This window comes from Humulus lupulus, chromosome 3 (genome assembly GCF_963169125.1).
Source record: "Humulus lupulus chromosome 3, drHumLupu1.1, whole genome shotgun sequence".
Lineage (NCBI taxonomy): Eukaryota > Viridiplantae > Streptophyta > Magnoliopsida > Rosales > Cannabaceae > Humulus > Humulus lupulus.
In genome coordinates this window covers 121076461-121090092 of record NC_084795.1, presented here as the reverse complement: position 1 = coordinate 121090092, position 13632 = coordinate 121076461, and positions in this window count along the sequence as shown.

Below are 13632 nucleotides of genomic sequence, written 5' to 3'. Positions count from 1 at the left end.
CAAAATATTTACAACTCAAAAATAGATTTACACCAGGTTAACTATCAAAAGAATAAGTTAATACAGCCATAATCAAAACATCCCCAACCAAAGCAGTCGGGCAGGCCGAACATGTACGCGCCGCCCCCACGCTCTCCATACTCATGGCCGGTTGACTGACTCCTTGCTTTTACCTGCCACACAGAGCACCCGTGAGCCGAAGCCCAGCAAGAAAACTCATACAGTATATAACATATGCATAGAATATATCTGACATATAATCCACTGCTAAATAGGAAAACCATCAGACTGAACAAGCACGGCCATGTCGCCCCAGAAGCCTTACCAAAGCCTGGGGTCTCGGTCCTTACCGTAAGGATAACTCATGTATCCATTGGGTCCCACCCTGGCTATAAGCACTCCATGTGCTAAGTGTTACTTCCGGCCCCAAGGTCGTTCTCGGCCTTCACCGCTCTCCGCCTTAGCCATTCATTTCATTATAATCACACATATAGTACATTTCGAAATAATCATTCAAACATATAATAATTCATTTAAGGTTATACATTTGCACATAATACAATCTAGGGCCATGTCCTGCAATAACACTGTGGGCCCATGCCCTGTTCTTGGGTGTTACGGTTTTCTTACCTTTCAATTCGATAGCTTTGATCACCTGACTCCTCGAGCACGATCCTACTCGAGCCCTAGTGCTCACCTAAACAAAATCCATAAGTCAAAGTCATCACCAAACCTCAAGTCCAAAACCTAGCCTCGGGACCAATCCCGAGCCCCCGGGAAGTCCTTGATCCCCAAAACAAGGTGGTGGAATCGAGCCTCGAACCCTAGGTCAAAATCCCTCAACAAAAGCCCAAAAACCCGTTTCTGTGAACAGTGCAGCGCTACAGCGCACTCAAGAGGGCGCTGTAGCGCTACAAGCAGAACAACACATCCCCAGAAACAGGGCCTAGCGCTACAGCGCCCAAAGACTAGCGCTGTAGCGCTAGTTGCAGACAGGCCACACCCAAAAATCGTTTATGCGATTTCCTTCAACCATTTCAACCCCAAACTTGTCCAAATCTTTCCCAAACCCAAAAACACACTTATCAACACCTCACACTCATCCCAAGCATCCCAAGAACCCATAACCCAAGTTCCAACAACCCAAAACTCAAGATCTACCATAATGAACCTTAAACCCAGAAATTCAGTCAATCATCAAAGTTAAGGACTTAGAAATCATACCGTGGATGGAAATTTCGACTTTGAGTTGAACCCTAGACCTCCTTAGCTTTCTCCTTCTCAATCTTGGCCTGATTTCCCCAAAAATCCCCATCTATTTAGCTCAAATACACAGCTCAAACTAGTCAAGCCCTAAAACTGAAACTTCTAAAAACTTACCTCAATGTTTGATGTGTTCTTGCTAATCCCTTGCCAATCTTCAAGTCTAGCTTTGGATCCTTGATGCTTAGCCTACCCTAGCTCTCCACTGAGCTTAACTCCAAGAAAAATGAAGGGAAATGATGGGAGAGCCACAAACCGATCCTTTGAAGAAAACCCACACTGTTTTTCTCTCTTTTCTTTTCTTCCTTCTTTCTTTCTTTTTCTCAGCCTTATAACTCTATTCTACCAATCCCACTAAATATAAAGCTTCATTTAACTTATCTCTAAAAATCCTAAAGACCAAAATTCCCTTCCTATTAATTCTAAACCTTTTTGTCCATGTAGGGCCATTTTAGTCATTTTACCCAATTCCCACTAATTCATCGAGTGTCTCTAATATTTTCCCACTTACTACCCAATACCTAATTAATCACCAAATATATATATATCCCTCACCATCAAGATTAACCTCAATATATTTTTCCAAATTCCCATTTAAACTCCCCAGGCTTAACCCAAGCCGGGTATAAATTCCCGCTTTGACTTTTCCGCTAACCCGCTCATTCTAGGATCGTCTCAAGTCATAGATCACAGATATCAACACAGTCATGCCCAAAATGGCCAAATTACAATTATGCTCTTTCTAAGATAATCAGGTCTACATGCATACTAATACACATAGTCATGCATCTCAAATAGTCAAATAGTCATATAACATGCATTAAATCATAATCATGCCTTTAACTCATTAAAGTCACACACAAAATCCCATTGTGCCCTCCAGGCACACTAATCAAGGCCCTTAAGCCTTACTAGCGATTTTGGGTCGTTACACTAATCGTACGTTCTATCTGATAGCTACTTCAAGCTTAAGTAACCTCAAATAAAACCTAATGCTCGGGGTCCCGAAAATACCCCCAGGGACATTATAGTCAAAACCTCCGAAATTTCACCCTGATCTCAAATATTCCAAATTTATCATCAAATAAACATTTCTACTACCCCAAAATTGACCCCGTTATGAAAAAACTGCTAATCCATTATATATGTCTGTGTCATGCCGCATAGCTCGAATATATCTCCATAATAATGGAATCTCATTCACAAATCAAGTTATGCACCCAAATACACATATTCACCATCAATGGGCCAAATTATCAAAATAGCATAATTATTCAAATGTGGACCCACATGCACGCATATAACATCATATCATAATATAATTCACATATACATGCATAATATCCTTTAATGGCATAATTAAACAAGTATGGCCCTCCCGGCCTACTAATCTCGCCATTAAACCATACCGGAGAATTCGGGGCATTACATTTTCAGTGCGAGGTTGATAGCCAAAGAATTAGCAAAGGATATGACCAAAGCTAGTATAGAGTTGTTGGTGGGCCAGTTGGCCAATATTATGCTACATTCTACGCTATTTGAGAGAATAAAGGAAGGTCAGTTGGGTGATCCACAACTGATCAAGATCAGAGAGTTCTAGTTGAAGTATCCAGAGATTATACAGTGTAAAATATGGGCTTGTTGAGGTACAAAGGTCGGATATGTGTTCCAATGGACACTGCTATAAGGTGGGAGATTCTAGATGATTCTCATACTACTCCTTACTCTTTGCATCCAAGCACCAAAAGATGTATCAAGATGTAAGATCACTATATTGGTTGCCTGGGATGAAGAGGAATGTGGTAGAGTATGTGGCTAAGTGCTTGACATGTCAACAAGTCAAAGCTGAGCATCAGAGGCTAGCAGGACTATTACAGCCTCTGGACATCCAAGAATGGAAATGGGAAGACCTCATGATGGATTTCGTGGTGGGGTAACCCAGAACTATGGGTCAACATGATTCAATATGGGTTATTGTGGATCGATATACCAAGTTAGCTCACATCTTATTAGTGAGGACTACTTATACAGTTGACCAGTACACGGATCTCTATGTGAGAGACTATGTGCCTCCATGGAGCACTGAAGTCGATCGTGTCAGATCGAGAGCCCACTTTTACTTCCAAGTTCTGGGGAAGTTTACAGAGAGCCATGGGTACACAATTGAAGTTTAGTATTGCTTATCATCCTCAGACAGATGGACAATCTGATAGGATGATTCAGATATTAGAAGACATGATGCGAGCATGTGTGCTTGACTTTGGTGGGTCCTGGAGTAAGTATCTACCTTTGATAGAGTTTTCCTACAACAACAACTATCAGTTGACCATTAGGGTGGCACCTTATGAGATGTTGTATGGTAGGAAGTGCATATCTCCCATTCATTGGGATGAGACAGGGGAAAGGAGATACTTGGGTCTGGAGGCAGTTCAGAGGACCATTCAGGTCATTGAGAAGATTAGAGCTCGGATGCTTGCTTCTAAAAGTAGACAAAAAAGTTATGCAGATTCAAAACGCAAGAATGTGGAGTTCAGGGTGGGAGACTATGTCTTCCTTAGAGTCTCGCCATGGAAAGGGGTGAGAAGATTTGGGAAGAAGGGCAAGCTGAGCCCTAGATTTGTAGGTCCATTTGAGATCCTGGAGAAGAATTTTCAGGTGGCCTACAGGTTGGCCTTACCACCAGCATTGTCGGTCGTGCATAACGTATTTCATGTTTCATCTCTTCGGAGGTATGTATCAAATGTGACTCATGTATTGAGTTATGAGGATCTGGAGCTTGGGGCAGATCTCTCCTACGAGGAACAGTCAATCTAGATATTAGACAAAAAGGACAAGGTCCTGAGGAATAAAACTATACCTTTGGTTAAGGTATTATGGTGGAATAGCAAGGTCGAGGAAGCGACTTGGGAGATGGAGTCAGATATGCAAAGTCAATATCTCGAGCTGTTTAGGTAAATTTCGAGAACGAAATTTTTGTAAGGAGGAGATAGTTGTAATGTCCCTAATTCCCTAATGTGGTTTAATGCCTAGATTAGGGAGCTAGGAGGGCCATAATTGATTTAATATGCAATTATGTGATTCTACGCATGATTATGTGAGTTATATTATTATATGATGATAATTGCATGCAAGTGGGCCCACTTCTTATTATAAGGGAATTTTCGTAATTTTGACTCGTTAAGGGCATAATTGTATATTTATGTGCATGTTTATGATTTATGGGTGAGACCACATTATTATCTGGATTTGTTTGAGCTATTCGGCATGAGACGATCCTACGATGCAAGTTAGCAGTTTGGTCATAACAAGGTTAACTACTAGGCTCGGGGTGAGCCTGGGGGTAATTTGGTAGTCAGTACATTACCGGGAATGAACGGGTAATGGGATATGATTTAATAATTATTTGAGAAAATTAGGAGTAACTGGAATTGGATGACATTAATTATGATTAACGGGATAGGTGGGAAATGACAGTTTTTCCCTTGATGGCTTTAAAGGTTTTAAATTAGTTCTAGAAGCAAATTGGTCATTTGGGTTGTTAGATATGCTTAAGGTTAGTGGCATGTAGAAGGACATAGGCAGCCAAAACAGAGTACCTTCTCTCTCATTCTCGATCATCACACTCTCTCTCTCTCGGTTGGGATTTTTGAAGCTAAAACTTGAGGATTCAAGCTAGAGGATTAAGGCGTGGAGACTTAGGATCGTGTTCAATAATTAAAAGGGGTCTAATCCACAACTGGGGTAAAAGTTCTAAGCTCTAATTTATGAGTTTTTATTCTGTTTTGAGGTTATGTTTAGTTTGATATTTTTGAATTGTGTAATTGGGAGTTTGATGAGGTTTCAAGTGGTTTAAGGCTTGGGTTTTGTTGTTAAGCTAGTGGTGAGGTTGTATAAATGTTTGGTTGTGATATTGGGATGGTTTTATGAAGGTTTGATTGAGGATTAAATTGAGAAATATGCAGGGTAGCTGGGTTCGCAGGGTCAAGTCGCAACCGAGTTCATACAAGTCGCGACTTGAACCCATTCCAGAGCCTCCCCTGGTTGTTGTCTAGCAGGCGCATCGTGACCCTCTGGGTCAAGTCGTGGCCCGCCCCTAGCATCCCAGACAGGGGCTCTCTGTCTTGGGGGCGCGCCGCAGCCCCTAGGGGGCAGGTCGCGGTCCGCCTCTCCCTTTTGTGCTAGGATGAATTTTTAAGAGTTTCAAGCGCGGGTTTTCATTTCTTAAGGTTCGAGATCGAATCTACTAACCGTTTTAGTACGATTCGAGGTCCAGAGAGTGGGGTTTTAGACCATGAACCTTTTTATTACTTATTTTGTTGATGAGATTGTTGGGAAACTGTAATGACCCCAAATTCGCTAATAAGGCTTAAGGGCCTTGATTAGTGTGCCTGGAGGGCATATTGGGATTTATGTGTGACTTTATTGAGTAAAATGCATGGTTATGATTTAAAGCATGTTATATGACTATTTGACTATTTGAGATGCATGACTATGTGTATTAGTATGCATGTAGGCCCTGATTGTGTTGGAAGGGCATAATTGTAATTTTGGCCATTTTGGGCATAACTGTATTGATATGTGCTGATTGTTGAGACCACATTGTGATGTGGATGTATTTGTGATTTGTGACTCGAGACGATCCCAGAGAGAGCAGATTAGCGGAAAAGTCCAGGCGGGAATTTATACCCGGCTCGGAGCGGGCCTGGGGATATAAACAGGAATTTAGAGAATATATTGAGATTAATTTTGATAATGAGGAATACATATTTGGTGATTTATCAGGTATTGGGAAGCAACGGGAAAATATTAGAGACACTTGAGGAATTAGCGGGAATTGGGTAAAATGACTAAAATGGCCCTACATGGAAAAAAGGGTTTAGAATTAATAGGGAGGGAATTTTGGTCAATTGGCTTCTTAGAGATAGATTAAATGAGGCTTTATATAGTGAGTGGGATTGTTAGAGAGTGAGAAATCTGAAGGAAAAGAAAGAAAAAGGAAGAAAAAGAAAAGAGAGAAAAACATAGGGTTTTCCTAAAAGGGGCGGTTTGAGGATTCTAGCACCATTTCTCTTCAAATTTCTTGGGGCAAAGCTCAGTGGAGAGCTAGGATAGGCTGAGCATCAAGGATCCTAAGCTAGGCTTGAAGATTTTTCAAGGGATTAGCAAGATCACATCAATGTTTGAGGTAAGTTTTTTAGAGTTTTCAGTTTTGGGTTTTGACTGGTTTGGGCTGTGTATCTAAGCTGGATTGATGGGAATCTTAGGGGAATTTCTAGGCAAGCTTTGAGAAGAGCAAGCTAAGGAGGTCTAGGAGTTGAATCAAAGTCGAAATTGCATCAACGGTATGAATTCTAAGCCTTTAACTTGATGTTTGACTGAATTTCTGGGTTTAGGGTTCATCTATGGTGAATCTTGGGATTTGGGATGCATGAGCTTGGGTTTTGAGATTTGGGGATGCTTGGGATGAGTGGAGAGTGTTTATAAGCTTGATTTTGAGTTTTGTGAAGATTTGGGGAAGTTGGGATTGAGATTGGCTCAAAGAAATCGCAGAAAAAGAAAACTGGTGTTGCCTGCCTGCAACTAGCGCTAGTCTTTGGGCGCTGTAGCGCTAGGCCCTGTTTCTGGGTGGTGCGGTTCTGCTTGTAGCGCTATAGCACTCTCTTTTGAGCACTGTAGCACTACCCTGTTCCCAGAAAGGGGTTTTTGGGTTATTTTTAAGGGATTTTGACCTAGGGTTCGGGGTTCGATTCCACCATCTTGTTTTGTGGATCTAGGACTTCCCGAGGGGCTCGAGATTGGTCCCGAGGCTAGGTTTTCGGACTTGAGGTTCGGTGATGACTTTGACCTATGGCTGTGTTTAGGTGTGCGCTAGGGCTCGAGTGGGATCGTGCTCAAGGAGTCAAGTGATGAAAGCTATCAAATTGACAAGTAAGAAAACTATAGCACCCGTAGGACAGGGCATGGGCCCATAGTGTGATTGCAGGGCACGGCCCTATATTGCATTACATGTTAGGGTGCAGACTTAATTGAATTGATATCAGGGCACGACCCTATATTGCATTATATGTTAGGGTGCAGACTTGATTGGATTGATATCAGGGCACGACCCTATATTGCATTATACGTTACGGTGCAGACTTGATTGAATTGATATATGTTTGAATGTTATTTGAGCTATACTATTTGTGATTATAGTAAGAATGTATGGCAACAGAGCCGGGAACGGCAACGGAGCCGGGGACGGCAAAAGAGCCGAAACGGCAAGGAGCCGAGAACGGCGAAGGGCCGAGAACGGCAGCTGGGCCGGAAGTAAGACTTAGCACGCGAAGTGCTTGTAGACAGGGTGGGACCCCAATGGATACAGGGGATATCCTTACGGTGAGGACCGAGACCCCAGGCTTTGGTAAGGCCTCTGGGACGGCATGGCCGTGTTTGTTTAGTCTAATGGAATACTTGTTTATCTGTGGATTATCTGATATGTTAACTATATAAATCGCATATGTTATGTACTGTATGAGTTTTCTTGCCGGGCTTCGGCTCACGGGTGCTCTATGTTGCAGGTAAGGGCAAAGATTGAGTCAACAAGCCATGAGTACGAAGAGCGTGAAGTGACGCGTACATATTTGGCCTGCCCGACTGCTTTGGTTGGGGGTTTATTTGAGAAATGGCTGTAATAATCTGTGATTTTAAATTAATCGACTGTAAACTTATTTTAAGTTGTAAATAGTTTTCAAACCTTATTTTGGGATCCCAAATGTTAAATACTAGAAGTTTTCAATGAAACAACGCATCTTTAAAGATTACAGCCTTAACTTTTGCTTAGTCACACTTTTGTTTTAAAAACCTCGGTTAGCGAGTTCATTGAACATTTTTCGTTTTAAAATCCACCTCGTAACGGCTCTAAGGAAGTAGGGCGTTACAGAAACTTATACAGGATCTTTATTTATTTTCATGTAGATCTAATATTAAACAAATTAATATGAGATAACCTAGAACATGTTTCTAAAATTGAATTCAAAGAGAAATAATGATAAGAATACTTACATTATACGTAGCGGAATAATAGAGTCATTCCTTCAGTTTCTCTAACCCTTTTATCCTTTATGTCGTAGAGTATCACCAAGAAACTGAACCGATCTTCTTTTATCTTCACAGTCTTCCAAAGTATCCTTGGAATCAACTAGACTAGAGTGGGCAATTCTCAACACATGAGATAGATACAGACAGAAGAATAATAAGGCTTAGAAAATGACTTATGTTTAGAGAGAATCTAAAACCTATCAGAAAACTAGTGTCTGTCATCTTGTGACTTCTAATTTTCAACTCTCTCTTAACATTCCTTTTATAGACTCAATTAGGTCATTTATTTAATTAAAAAATTAATAAAATAATAGTCAATAATCAGCCCTAGGTTGAAATTATCATGGGCTTTAGGCCCGTGAAATTTCCTATTTTATTATAAGCCCATTAGACTTAAAATCAATGCTTGTATTATTTTCTATTGATTTAATTATTTAAATAATTTGTCAAATTAATTATTTATAATTTAGATACCAATTTTTCTTAATTAATAAATTTGCCCTAATTTCTATTTTCTTCTCAAAATTACATAACTCTGTGAAACTATCCAAAATTGACCTGGTCAAATTTGATAATTAAATTAATTCATTGAGACTATCTAGATGATTTTATTCAAGGTATAGTGGGGACCATGGGCCTATGAAATCAAACTCCAATAAGTTATCATAAATCTAACAAATAAATTTACTAACTTATTAATTCCTCGTGACTCCACTAAAGACTCGAAATTGCACTCTTGAATTCATAGAACGCTTTATAACAAATATAGATACGCTATTAATTATCCATTGTTACAACCATAATTTTCACTCAATCCTCTATAGACGATCTACAATGAGATGGGACTAAAATACCGTTTTACCTCCTCATTGTATTTTATCCTTAAAACACTTAGTTCCTTGCAAATGATATTTCAAAAAACTAATATTAATTACTGAAATGAGTTCTCTATCATTTAGCACCTTGAACCAAACTAAAAGGAAACCATCATTTCACTTCTTCATCAGAAGCTATAGATGTTCATATCTATGATTAACACTCCCACTCAATTACACTACCGAGTTCCCAAGATGTATGTATGGACTAGTCCGTAGGGTAAGATGGTAACGAACAAGTCAAAGAACTCAAATAATACAATCAGTTAGAATATTAACCACTCAAAATTGAGATTGAATTGACCTATGGTCAACTATATGATATGACTAGAATATCAACTGTCAATATCGGTCATGTCTGATGTAACAAATACATCTGTTCTTATCTACTTTGCTAATGTTCTGGAAAGAACATAACACTGCAATGTGTAAGTAGATCATACCATCGATTGGCAAGTCAGTGTAAATCCTGTGCACTGACTAATCTTAGGAATAACTTCTTTTGAACATATAATCATATTTATATTCCACTATGATTACGTCACTATGATTACGTCACTATAAATACGATTAGCCGTATGCTCAGGATTTAATAGAAGTTTATATTAAACAAATAATCATGAAAATAAAACATATGAGCAAAGTGATTGACCAAGTATAAAAATGATTTCTATTCTTTTATTGATAATAAAATGAGATTACAAAGAAATTGGATTTTAATTAGGGCATAAAACCCTAACAGGGATTTCATATTTGATTATGACTACGTGATCGCTAAGGGACTTAAGGAGTGATTGTTCTCAAGGGTCGTACTTTTACTATTTCACGCTCGAACCAGAGTAAGAAAACTGCACCCAATATGTGACATGCATGGTTATTGATGAGGCATGTTGAGTGCTCTATATATGGACATTAATTGCATTGTGAATGTCTAGCAGCTTTGCTTATTTGTGAATGGCAATGACTTATTAGTTAGAAACAACATTGGTGTTAGTACTGATCATGAAGTCTTGACTTATCAGTCATGATCGGCAGTAGTATTGAGCACCGGTCGTATGGTATTGGCTTATGTGTCAAGAGCGGCATTAATGTGTTTAACGCAGGCCGAAATGATTAGATCTTATCAACATGAGCATTAAATGCTTGATCGACCTATTAGTCAAAGAAAACTAAAGCGATGGTCTAGTCTAAAGGCTAGTTACTTAGAGCCAGAGCTAACAGACTCATGTTACTGAACCATCACATGGCTTAGGGTACAGAGCCCCAGAGAGTAACTCATTAGTCACCTATCCAGAGAGTGACTCATTAGTCACCTATCCAGAGAGACTTATTAGTCATCTACCCAGAATAACTCATTAGTTATCATATGATTAGGGCTGCAAGCCCCATAATCATTTATTTATAATGTTTACATGCAGTAATAAGTTTTCTTGCAGAGCATTGGCTCATGGGTGCTATGTGGTGCAGGTAAAGGGAAAGAAAATCTCACCCAACCTTGAGTGGAGAGCTTAAGTAGTGATGTGTACATATGTGGCCGCTTGACCACCACGGCCAAAGTATTTCTCAGGGGAACTTGGGTTTAACCCTATTTTTGTCGCTTAGGTCGGCAGAATGTAACTTTTACACTGTAATGACCATTTTGGATTGTAAATAACTTTGCAAACACTTTTATGGGCGCATGTACAGTTTAATGTTTTAAATAAAATATATCCATTCCTTTTGATCGAGATTTTCACCATGGCCTATTAATAATACCTAGAAGCACGTTTATAACCTAAACACTCATTTAGCGAGTTAAGCACTATTTAAATTACACACAGTAACGGTCTTGGAGTAACCAAGGTGTTACATAATTGTTATTCAATCCCTCTGCATGTTCTAATTAAGAATGTGGGCCCTTGCATCTCGCACGGAGCGCAATTCGTATGTTGTAGCCCACCAACTTTACAGGAGACACGCCTCTTGCACTATCAAAATGCACTTGCACACTTTCCTATGTCAAGTGGAGTTGTGGGAAATGCCAATTGTCTAGTGTACGAACTCGACGCCACTACTCAAGGCACCCATAAAGTTGTCAGACGATCTTGTGGTGGCCCAAGGCTATAGTAATTGACACTTGGCACTCCCTCCAAGCACGAGGACAAAACTCCTAGACTTGGAGGACTATCAAATCAAGAAGACGGGAGTACTGCCAGAGTGGTCCTTGGGACATGGCCTAACTTGGAGATATCCATGCTAGAAAAGAGGTCATGGCTCACTGGAAGGAGATTACACTCTGAGAAGCTCTGGACGAGATCTACAAAGCTTTATTATCTAATGAGGAGCCTAATTACTTTTCTAATTACCACCACGTTTCCAATGATGAAATCAAGGACAACATTTGCCCCCAAGTCTTCACCTGTCCTCGGACAGTGGAGACTTAGTCTGAGAGGAGTAATTTCAAGGGTCTTTGAGAGGTGACTCTTGGGCTCTTCATGACGTCATACTCGAAAAATGCAAAACCACATGTTGATTCCACATTGTTGGGCCCATCAATCTGAGCAATTAATGAGGAGTTTGTTCCACGCCCAAGACATCTAATTCGTACCAGAAGTGTTGTAACGACCCAAACTTACTAAGAAGGCATAAGGGCCTTGATTAGTATGTCGGGAGGGCATAATTGGAGGTTATGTGAATCGTTGGTAAAAATGAATGATTATGTGATATGAATGATCCTATGATTATATGGATATGTGAAATGCACGTTTATGAGTATTAGATAAGCATGCGGGCCTTGTTTAGCTTGTATGGGCATAATTGTAATTTTGGCCCGTTAGGGCATAAATGTGATAAACTGTTGAGACCACATTACTATGTGGATATATTTATATTTGCAGCATTCGACACGAGGCGATCCTAGGGAGAAAGTAGAGGGAAAGTCACAATGGGACCCGATACATGACTTGGGGCGAGTCAAGGGGTATTTTGGGTATTAGAAAGTTATTTGGGTTATCGGGTTATGGAAATAAATAATTGGAGATATATTTGAGGTTAGGAAGCCTAGGTGGGAATACTGGGGAAATTTACCATTGTGCCCTCGTGGACGTTTTTGGTACCTCGAGCCTAAGGATTAACTTAAGTAACTAAGGATAGAAAAAACAAAGTTAGGAAAACAGTAGAAACAACGAAACCGACCCTTCCCTCTTCTCTCAACTCTCTCTCTCTCTCTCAAGGGAATCAGTGAAATCAAGGGAGTTTTGGCTGGAAACTCAGAGATTGGAGTTGGAACTTTGGGGATTGGCTCAGTGTTAGCTAAGGGATTCAATCAGGAATTGAGGTAAGTCTTGAATCACTTTCTTGGTCATTGAATTATGTAGATTTGGGCTGAGTTCTAAGTGTTCTGGGTTCTTAATTTTGAAGATTAAATTGGGGCTAAGGCTTGGGAATTAACTCAGCAACTAGTTGGTGGACTTGCTCTTCAGTAAAGGTAAGCCTTTAATAATGGTTTAGCATCTGGATTTTGGGAATTACTGCCTATTCTAAGGAGTTTTTGAGCTTATGGGTTTCAAGATTAAAGTGTTATATTGGTGAGTTTCTAAGTTAGGTTTTTGTTGGGTTATGTTGCTGAAAACATGTTAGAATGTTTTTGATAATTGAATTGTATCATTAGGATGATTTTGGATGGATTTGAGTGAGGTTTGAGTGTTAGAAATGGTGGATTTTCTGGGTTCGGAGGGGTCGGGTCGCGGCTCAATTCTTGGTGTGCCGCGGCCCTTTGAAGCAGATAGAACTGGGAAAAAAGGGCGGGTCGCGGCATGGGGAGTGCTGGGCCACGGCCAGTGTCTGGTTTTTGGTGAGGTTGACCCTCTGGTCAGGGGCAAGCCGCGACATAGGAAGCTTGGGCCGCGACTCTTAAGGGTACTCTTGGTTTTTTGAAGGTTTAAGGTGCGGGGACTTGACCTAGGGTGCTCGGGATCATTTCCACTTCCGTGCTTGGTGGAATTGGATGTCCCAAAGGCTAGAACTTGATCTGAAAACCCTTATTCATTTATTATTGATGGAATCCTTTATCATGGTTATGACTAGGTGTATGCTAGGGCTCGGGACAAGATCGTGCTCGAGGATTGTCTTTCTTGGTCAAACCACTCGGAATGAGAGGTAAGAAAACTTCACCCGGTTGTATAAATATGTTGGGACTAAGGGCTCCCTATACTTGTATGCATTGTTGTACGATGGTATTACACCATGTGAACATGAAATATACAGGCTAAGAGTGTCGGAATCAATATTGGCGCACAGGGCGCGACTTGGCCACTGGTAGTTGAGGACAGCTTAATAATCACTGAGCTCGGTTCAAGCGGACTGGAGTCAGTGGTTTGAACACTGGGCTTTGCCTAAGTGATCCAAAGACGGTGGATTAAACAGAGGGTGCGGC